General features: G+C 46.2%; 1 long non-coding RNA gene across 1 annotated transcript; it reads left to right on the top strand.

Moving 5' to 3' along the window:
* Positions 1–190: 190 nt before the first annotated feature.
* On the top strand, positions 191–1,964 carry LOC307215814. The gene is made up of 2 exons (XR_013838631.1): positions 191–397; positions 568–1,964. It is a non-coding gene; the product is annotated as an uncharacterized lncRNA (long non-coding RNA).
* The last annotated feature ends 8,275 nt before the right edge of the window (positions 1,965–10,239 follow it).

The raw sequence follows: 10,239 nt of genomic DNA, 5'->3' as shown, positions 1-10,239 counted from the left end.
TCCAGGGCCCCGCGCCGCTCGCCGGACACGCCAGGAAGACAAGGCTGCTGCTGCTGCCGCAGCGGTTGCGCTTGCACGCTCAGCCTTCTCCGCCGGCAACTCCGGGGCCTCGCTTCTCCTCGCCCTTCCGGGCTCCCGCTGGCACGAGGGTTTGCAACGTGACTTTGCCCCCCCCCCCCGCAGCCGCCGCGCGACTGGGAAAGTTTTGCCAAATAAAACCAGAGAGAGAAGCCCAGCGCCCGCTTGCAGAGCGACGAGGCGAAAATGCGATTCTGCACTGTTTTAAGACTTGCTGCTGAGACGGGACTTGGACTGGTGCAGTTAAGTGCAGATCAACTGATTTAACTGCACAAGCCAATACCAGGTAGAAATACGAAAACTCTTCCTTTTAAAACATGTAAATACAGTAGTACGAAATGGCGATATGCTTGAGGAGGAGGGGAGAAGGTTCACAAAACGGGAGAGGGGAAACACTGGTTTGCATTTGCTATAAGTGAGTTCTCTGCAGAATTGAGAGTTAGCTACTTGTCTATGGGACCTGAAAGTTTGCATCTGCCTACATTACAGAATTTGGATAATGTGTAATCATGAACATAAAGAGAGCCTTGCTGGATCAGAGTAGAAACTCTCTCAACCCTCTCGCTCCAGATGCCTATGGGAAGCCTCATGGCGGACATTGCAGGGGTTGGACTAGATGACCCTGGGGGTCTCTTCCATCTCTACAATCCTGTGTTTCTGTGACATGAGCACAGCAGATTCTCCCCACTCATGGTCATCAAAGGCATACCTTCTCCAAGACTGAAGCCACATCCATTATGATGAGCCCCTCTTGATAGTCTTATTCTCCATTCATTTGTCTAACTGCCTTTTAAAGCCGTCCGCGTTGGTGGCAATCACTCCATCCTGGGTTCTCACACAGAATGCTAAGTCACAGTTGAAATAAACTTCACTTTAAGTTGCCACAGGAAGGAAACAAGGTCAGAAGGGGGTCACAGCTGGGAAAGGGTTGGGAAATGCTTCTCTAGACAATACTGGCACCCTCCAGATTATGAGAAATCTTAGCAAGTCACTTGCGGGAGAAGAACTAGAAGGAGCTATCAGTCAAGAGACCGTGCAAATAAAATTAAAGTTCAGTATCTGGGTAGAAACACACATATTCCCTTAATCATTTAGAGATGGTGGGTTTCATGAGAGAAGGCTGATAGCTTAGTAAAGTCATAAATCAAACTGGAACCTGGATGCAGAATACACCTTACACGTGACAACTGAGGACAAAGGATTCTTTATGTTAACTAATGGCACACCTCCATGGTGGAGCATATTTGTCACCCTATCACTTGTTGACTGCTATACTGTTTTCTCTCCCTATATATATATATATTCCCTTCTCTATAACATGCATTAGATCACAAGCCTTTGGGTAGGGCTTGCTGTTGGGTTTTTTTAAAAGACACTTCAAGTAAAAAATGAGCAGTTTGGGGTGCAATGTTCTATTATAGCTTATGCCTTGCAGTCCTAGTTTTCTTCTTTACATTCCCCTTTACACAGGGGTTGATTTAAAAATGCAAACCTCCACACACCAAAGTCCGTTTTACCACTTGAAACTGTCACCTCATTTTGCTTCTGTAAACTGCATTGTATTTGAATTAATGTACACGTTCCGTCCATAGTGTCTGATTAGTGAGGAATTCTTCACATATACAAATCACCAATGTAGTTATCAAATGATGACTGTACAGTTGTAAACCATCCCATGAGCATGTCTGTCTGCTTAAAGGGTGGTGTTGTTGTTGATACAGAACAAATATCATGGGAGGGCTGGGAAACAAACCTAATAAGTTATCAGTTAACCACTATTGAATCTCTTAAATCATGACTGCCTTTGTTTTAAAGTCACAAATAAACAATGTAACAGTAGCATTATTTTCCAAGAAAGGAAAGTCCTGCTGAAAACATTCTCAAGATTTGATGTACAGTACTCATGTTTTCTCTCCAGCCTCTGGAGAGGTCCACTGCCTCTGAACATGCAGATCTTGCATGGCTAACAGCAACTGAGCAACTTTTTAAAACCTGGGCATAAATGAACATCACCATCTTGGTCACAACTATATTAATCACCTGCGTGGGACGCAGGTGGCGCTGTGGGTTAAAGCCTCAGCGCCTAGGGCTTGCCGATCGAAAGGTCGGCGGTTCGAATCCCCGCGGCGGGGTGCGCTCCCGCTGCTCGGTCCCAGCGCCTGCCAACCTAGCAGTTCGAAAGCACCTCCGAGTGCAAGTAGATAAATAGGGACCGCTTCCCAGCGGGAAGGTAAACAGTGTTTCTGTGTGCGGCTCTGGCTCGCCAGAGCAGCGATGTCACGCTGGCCACGTGACCCGGAAGTGTCTCCGGACAGCGCTGGCCCCCGGCCTCTTGAGTGAGATGGGCGCACAACCCCAGAGTCTGTCAAGACTGGCCCGTACGGGCAGGGGTACCTTTACCCTTTACCTTTACCTTTACTCATGTTTTCCAATGTCATGAAAACACTGATACAAAATGTCTGTTCCTAAATTAGGAAAAAGCACTCCCATTTATTTCCAGTTGTAGCATGCCATGCCCTTGCTATAATTTGGTGAGAAACTGGTAAGCAGACAGTTTTCCTTCAAGCTTCAAAAACAAGGTAAATTCAACAGCGAATGAAAGGTAGCACTAGGATAAGGCTCTATGGATAAGAACAGGGCTTGGAAACTTTTTTTAGCCGTGGGCTGGTCCACTGTTCCTCAGACCTTGTGGGGGGCCAGAGAAGTGGCACGGGGGGGGGGGGGAGCTGGAAGAAGAGGTGAGGGCAGCCAGCCACTGCGCTTACCTTCCCAGGAGCGCATTTTATCTCAGTGGGTGGGCTTGAGCACTTCTTCAGGCACTGAACAAGCGGCCTTGAAACGATTGCTGCTTACTCACGAGTAAGCGCATCTTTAGGGCTCTTAGTGTCTGTGCATCCAGCGGCAATGCAGGGTGCAGCTACACGCTGAGACGCAGCGTCTCCTGCCGGTCTCCTGGCGGCACAGGTGGGAGCTGGCAGGGAGGGGGAGTGGACTTCCGGAGGTGGCGAGGCAGGAGGAGCCAGAGCCGGCCGTGGGCGCTGCCTTGCCTCCTTGCAACAGGAGGAAGAGGCCGAGCGGCGGCAGCTCTGCCAATCACACGCCGCACCTGGTTTACCTCGGTGTGGTGCAGGGACGTCTCTGCCAATCAAATGCCGCTGAGGTAAACCAGGTGCTGCGTTTGATTGGCAGAGACATCTCTGTGCCGTGTTGAGGTGAACCAGGCTCAGTGATTGAGTGGCGGAGCCACCACTGCTCGGCCTCTTCCTCCCGTCGCCATTGCTGGGAGTCTTGGCTTTGCAGCGTGGGGTGTGGGCCGGATTTACAACCCGCCGACCTTAGTTTGCTGACCCCTGGATAAGAACATTATTTAAGCTTAAATATTTGGAACACAGGTGATTAATATAGTTGTGACCAAGATGGTGATGTTCATTTATGCCCAGGTTTAAAAAAGTTGCTCAGTTGCTGTTAGCCATGCAAGATCTGCATGTTCAGAGGCAGTGGACCTCTCCAGAGGCTGGAGAGAAACAGTGGGAGAACTTTATATTATCTGATGTTAAGAAGAGAGACAGCAGTATGTGTGTGAGAGAGGGGGGATGAAATGAAAATATATATTGTGTATACAAGTTCTGCGTCTAATGCTGGAGGCCTATTTCAAGTCAAAACAAGGTGAAGTCACATTTACTTCTCCCCAGGATCTTTATCATTTGCTTCAGCAAGGGACTCACCTCCGGGAGCTGCCCTTTACCTGCCAGCCCTTTGACACCCCTTGCTTCACTCCCTTTCCACCTGCACCTCCCTTGCTTATAAGAGGCCTTTGTGTGGAAATATTCACAGTTTCTGCTTCCCCCTGCTTGGCTGCAATGTGACCACTTCCTCACATGTTCAAGTTGTTTATCTTAGCTCTTCCCTGCAAGGCCCTCAAAGTCTTTGATTAGTCATCTAGGCAAACCCCCCTGCATGTCTCTCTCCTCCTGCCTGGGCATATCTCTCTCTGTGTGAGAGAGGGCTTTTCTGCACTGGATTCATGGAAGAGGTCAGCAGTTTAGATATAATATTTGGCATAGAATTTAGGTGAGTTTTCATAGAATCATAGAATCATAGAGTTGGAAGAGACCACAAGGGCCATTGAGTCCAACCCCCTGCCAAGCAGGAAACACCATCAGAGCACTCCTGACATATGGTTGTCAAGCCTCTGCTTAAAGACCTCCAAAGAAGGAGACTCCACCACACTCCTTGGCAGCAAATTCCACTGTCAAACAGCTCTTACTGTCAGGAAGTTCTTCCTAATGTTTAGGTGGAATCTTTTTTCTTGTAGTTTGGAACCATTGCTCCGTGTCCGCTTTTCTGGAGCAGCAGAAAACAACCTTTCTCCCTCCTCTATGTGACATCCTTTTATATATTTGAACATGGCTATCATATCACCCCTTAACCTCCTCTTCTCCAGGCTAAACATGCCCAGCTCCCTTAGCCGTTCCTCATAAGGCATCGTTTCCAGGCCTTTGACCATTTTGGTTGCCCTCCTCTGGACGCGTTCCAGTTTGTCAGTGTCCTTCTTGAACTGTGGTGCCCAGAACTGGACACAGTACTCCAGGTGAGGTCTGACCAGAGCAGAATACAGTGGCACTATTACTTCCCTTGATCTAGATGCTATACTCCTATTGATGCAGCCCAGAATTGCATTGGCTTTTTTAGCTGCCGCGTCACACTGTTGGCTCATGTCAAGTTTGTGGTCAACCAAGACTCCTAGATCCTTTTCACGCGTACTGCTCTCAAGCCAGGTGTCACCCATCTTGTATTTGTGCCTCTCATTTTTTTTTGCCCAAGTGCAATACTTTACATTTCTCCCTGTTAAAATTCATCTTGTTTGTTTTGGCCCAGTTCTCTAATCTGTCAAGGTAGTTTTGAAGTGTGATCCTGTCCTCTGGGGTGTTAGCCACCCCTCCCAGTTTGCTGTCATCTGCAAATTTGATCAGGATGCCCTTGAGTCCATCATCCAAGTCGTTGATAAAGATGTTGAATAAGACCGGGCCCAAGACAGAACCTGTGGCACCCCACTAGTCACTCTTCTCCAGGATGAAGAGGAACCATTGATGAGCACCCTTTGGGTTCGGTCAGTCAGCCAGTTACAAATCCACTGAGTGGTAGCATAGTCAAGACCGCATTTTACCAGCTTCTTTACAAGAATATCATGGGGCACCTTGTCAAATGCCTTGCTGAAATCAAGGTAGGCTACATCCACTGCGTTCCCTTCATCTACCAGGCTTGTAATTCTGTCAAAAAACGAGATCAGGTTAGTCTGACATGACTTATTTTTCAGAAATCCATGCTGACTATTGGTGATCACAGTATTCCTTTCTAGGTGCTCACAGACTGTTTGCTTAATGATCTGCTCCAGAATCTTCCCTGGTATTGATGTCAGACTGACTGGGCGGTAATTATTTGGGTCCTCTCTTTTCCCCTTTTTGAAAATAGGGACAACATTTGCCCTCCTCCAGTCTGCCGGGACTTCGCCTGTTCTCCAGGAATTCTCAAAGATGACTGCCAGTGGTTCTGAGATCACATCTGCCAGTTGTGTCTCTGCTTAAGGCCTAAACTACATACAGTGTTAACCTCGGGTTACATACACTTCAGGTTACAAACTCCGCTAACCCAGAAATAGTGCCTTGTGTTAAGAACTTTGCTTCAGGATAAGAACAGAAATCACGTGGCGGCAGTGGAAGGCCCCATTAGCTAAAGTGGTGCTTCAGGTTAAGAACAGTTTCAGGTTAAGAACAGACCTCCAGAATGAATTAAGTTATTAACCCAAGGTACCACTGTATTACAACAGTGGTTTGCAGAGCTGACTGGCCCCCTCCTTATTAGGTACCAGACACCTGAGTGGGGCATGAGCTTTTTGGAAGACACAGGATGTGAATAACCTGAGCACAAAATGCAAACATTTTATCTTCTCTGTATCGTTCCAATTTTAGTATATGTGCTGCTGAAGCGAGCACTCAAAATGCAAACATTTTAAGTGCAGAAAGCACCCACACACCAGTGACAGACCCTGCTTGTCTGATTCAGAATGTATTTGTGTGAATTAGATTCATTTGATGGGCAATTGCTGACAATTCATTACTGAACTTCTGAAACTGCAATGCCTCCAGGCACCAGTGTCCTCTTGATCATGTTACTGGGAGCAAGATGGGTTTTAGAGGCCTCTTTCCAGCCCCCACCAATCCCACCCTGAGCATGCCAACAGCACACTTCCCAAAACCTATGAAAGGCAGGAGGCACCAAAGAGGGTTCCCACGAACCTCTGGGGCTTCTGATGGAGGCTTGGATGTTTTTGTGACTATGTGCCATGTTATCTAGGCAAACCTTGAGAATTCCCATATGCAGCATCCAGGTCCAGGAGGGAGCAAAGAAGTGCAGTTTCTCCATTCTCTCTGGTATTCATGGGATGCCCTGTGTAAGATCGGGCCTCAACCAGCAGCCCTGAGTTCTTGACAGCACCAACCAAAAAACCCTTGCTTTTGGTAAAAGCTTGGAGAGGCAAAAAACCACAGGGGTGGGTGCTTGTGGCAAGGGAGGTGTCAGAGGTCAAAATGGATCCATTTACGATCTGCTTGGACTCCACATTTTCAAACTTTAAAACATCCTTTGTTATAACCAGCATCATGAATTGAACTTCAAAAGACAACAAGGAGCCAGTGCAGACATTTCAAAATGCCATGTTCCACCTGGGGTGGGGGAGAAAAATGTTGGTTCAAGGAAAAATAGATATAAAAGGAGAATTCTCTGGATGCCAAGATTCAGGTTTGGGCAAGTATTCTTTGTTGAGAGAACCCCACCAGAGATTTAAAATCACAAAATACGCTGCAAAGTGAAGTGTGGAAATATAGCCTGTTAGACCTTTAAAATATGCCTGTCTGCGCTCCTTCTAAAGTTTCCCTCTTCCTCTAGCATAGAAAAAGACCACATGTTTGGTAAGTTAAAATTGGTTTACTTACAAATTCTCCAAAGGTCAAATCCAAGTTCCACAGGCAGTAAAACTTGACTTAGTTCCCAAGTGGTGAAACTTAATTATTACTATAGGAACTCGATAATGACTTGTGAGAGTCCTGTGGTCTGAGTAGACTGCAGGGAACAAAGGCTTGATTACCTAGTCCCTCCCCAGGATAGAGAGTTTGTCCATACAAAGTTCTTCCAGACTTTACCACAGCTTGAAAATGAATTGGCAAGCAGATGCTGCAAGCATTTAAATAAGTATGAATGTTGGCATGTTTAGCCTGGAAAAGAGGAGACTGAGAGGAAATACGATAGCCATCTTCAAATATCTGAAGGGCTGTCCCATGGAGGATAGAGCAAGCTTGTTTTCTCCTGCTCTGGAGGGAAGGACCAATTGCTTCAAGTTACAAGAAAAAAGATTCCAACTAAATATCAGGAAGAACTTTCTGTCAGTTAGATGGTGGAACAGAGTCCCTTAGAAGGTTTCTAAGCAGAGGTTGGATGGCCATCTGTCAGGGATGCTTTAGTTGAGATTCCTGCCTTGCAGGGGTTGGACTAGATGACTCTTGGGGTGCTCTACAGTTCTATGATTCTATGAATGCACACAACCAAGGTCAAGGCCTTGCTCACCTCAGTCCTGCAAATGCCAAAGGAACCCCTCCGCCCGGTTCCATGCACCAGGATCCACTAGCTTACCTTGGAGCACAGGGAGGAGACAAGTAGCGGCAGTGGGGATGGGCCTCCCCTGGTCCTTGGAGGGAAGGATGCAAATAGCCTCATTTTGCTTGCAGAGATTCTAAGGCTGAAAGTTCCCATACCCAGGAGGGGGAAATGCTCTGCTGGGAACCTGGGCCCACCCATTGCAGCTGCCATTCTCTTTTCTTAATAGGGAGAAAGTATACTGTAGTGGTGGAGGTAGACATTCAACAAACACCTCTGAGACTTTTCAGAGCACTCGGATTGGCTGCTTGTAAAAGGCTCAAGCTTTTGCAAGCTTTTGAACCTAATCGTTTGCAAAGGTTGAATGGAAAGGATGCTCTTCCTCTTGAATTAATCTGGAAATGTTTGTGTGTGTGTGTGTGTGTGTAGCCAGCTTCTCTATCAAAAAACTGCCTGCCTGTTTGCTTTTACCCCCTCGTTAGATAAGACCTTTCTGTTCCAGTCCATAGCTTCTGGCTTTTCATTTCCAGGGCTTCTGAAAAATAAATAAATTCAAATACCCAATGTAGGGCAATGGTATAATCCAGGCCACGCCATCTTTAAAAATGTGGATCAGACAAACTGTACCAAACATTTTACAACTGTTTAGAATGAGAGGAGAGGGGGAAACAAAGCACCAACCCACACTGGGAACTGGGCCATTGAATGGGATATCCTCTTCTGAACCAGCTGGCTCTGTAGGAACATCCAAAAATTGTGAGGCCAAAAATAATGAGAGGACCTGAGAATGGAAAGAGAGAAGGGAGGACCAAGTTTCAGCCACACACCTGTGTGACCGTTCTTCTCTTGGAAGAGTCCAGAAGAGAGGACTCGTTTCCCTCTCCCTCTTCTGTGATGCTGAGCTAGGATCCTTCTGGAGAATCTGAGTCACCCACAAGAGCTGCAGCTGGGGAGACAGGGAGAGAGGGGAAAGTGGAAGTTCAAAGCCCCGCCTGCCATTACTGTCAGCTCTGTAGGACTAGTGGGTATAGTGCTATAGACCTACACCCACTCTTTCCCCCCACTACTGCTTCCAGGGGTGGCAACAGTGGCAGGCATGGCTTTGAATCTCCCCCTTCTCCCTTTCTCCCTCTTTAGTCGTGACAAGGCACAACCTGATCCACTTCATAGCACTATGCGATTGCTTCAACACATTCTGGACAGGGCACAAATCAGCTCGATTTGGCTGGGAATCCAGTGCACAGCCTTACCACTTACATAAATGTTGAATTTGATAGCACTGGGGGCAATTTTCTCTATCAGTTCAACAGCATGTACATTGCACACAAGGTACTGGGCACCCGTCAATATTAAGTCCAGAATCACCACCCTGCTGGTCAATTCCATGACCAGCTGTTCTAGGGTACAGTCAAATCCAACGCCTGCTGTTGCTAATATACAAATTTTACAGCAACACAAGGCTTTGTGTGAGATGCAGCCAGGCAGGTCAACTTTCTAATCCAAATACAGTATAACAGCTAAAGGAGTCAAACAAGGTTGCATATTGCCCCCCTTTGTGTTTTATATAATTCTCTTATTAAACATATTCAAGGGGCAGATATACATGCCCCAAAATTAACAGTTAAAAGGCTGTCTATTCTGATTCATGAAGATGATGCCATCATCTGACTCAGACACAGATTGGCCTTAAAAGAGCTCTTATGGAATTAACCCAACATTGTAAGGAGGATCAATAAGTAATAAACTACAAAAAAATTGTTTTCTCCCATAGAAGGAAAACCTACAGAAGGCACATAGACAATTGAATAAATCTCCTGTTTCAAATATCTGGGTGTCGTCTTTCAAGCTTCAAGAAAGAACACTGTCCATATTAATTACACCTCTTCTACGGTCCAAAAAAGTACTGCAGCAATCTTAAGATTCCATTGAGCAAAGGGAAGGAATTTCATCTCAGCTGCTATCAAACTATTTGCTGCAAAACCCGTAGCACTATTATTATACGGTGCACAACTAGTCCCCTTCTCTAATTTGGAGCCTTATGAAAAAATACAATCAGGATTTCTAATATCAAGTCTCCAAACCCCTAAATGTGTTCCCAGTGCAGCCCTGCGACTGGAGATGGGCCTATATAGGATTGAAGCTGGTGTGGTTAGTTACTCTGTACACATGGCTAAGACTTAATAAGACCCCAATTGGGCTGCTCTCTTTGAGTAATAATTATCAAACAAAATGGTGGAAGGGAAAACTGGCTTTATATGACCTTTCTCCTGAATATATTTTAGGCCTGGAAATGGGAAGTGCTAGAAGTATAATTAAAGAATGAATCTGGGATACAGAATTTCAAATTGATCTTAACCGATCCTCCAAAATTCTTATATGAACCTCAAAGATCCTTTCCAGCAAATTATTTAAGTGCCCTGGACAACCCTAAACACCACTGGGCATTTTCCAGAGCCCATTTTAATGTATCACTGAAACCTGGTTACGACCAGCAGTACCAGACACAGCGGT

This window comes from Podarcis cretensis (assembly GCF_951804945.1).
Source record: "Podarcis cretensis genome assembly, chromosome: 5".
NCBI classification, from domain to species: domain Eukaryota; kingdom Metazoa; phylum Chordata; class Lepidosauria; order Squamata; family Lacertidae; genus Podarcis; species Podarcis cretensis.
The sequence above is the reverse complement of the archived record's forward strand: the minus strand, read 5'-3'. Positions and strand labels throughout refer to the sequence as shown.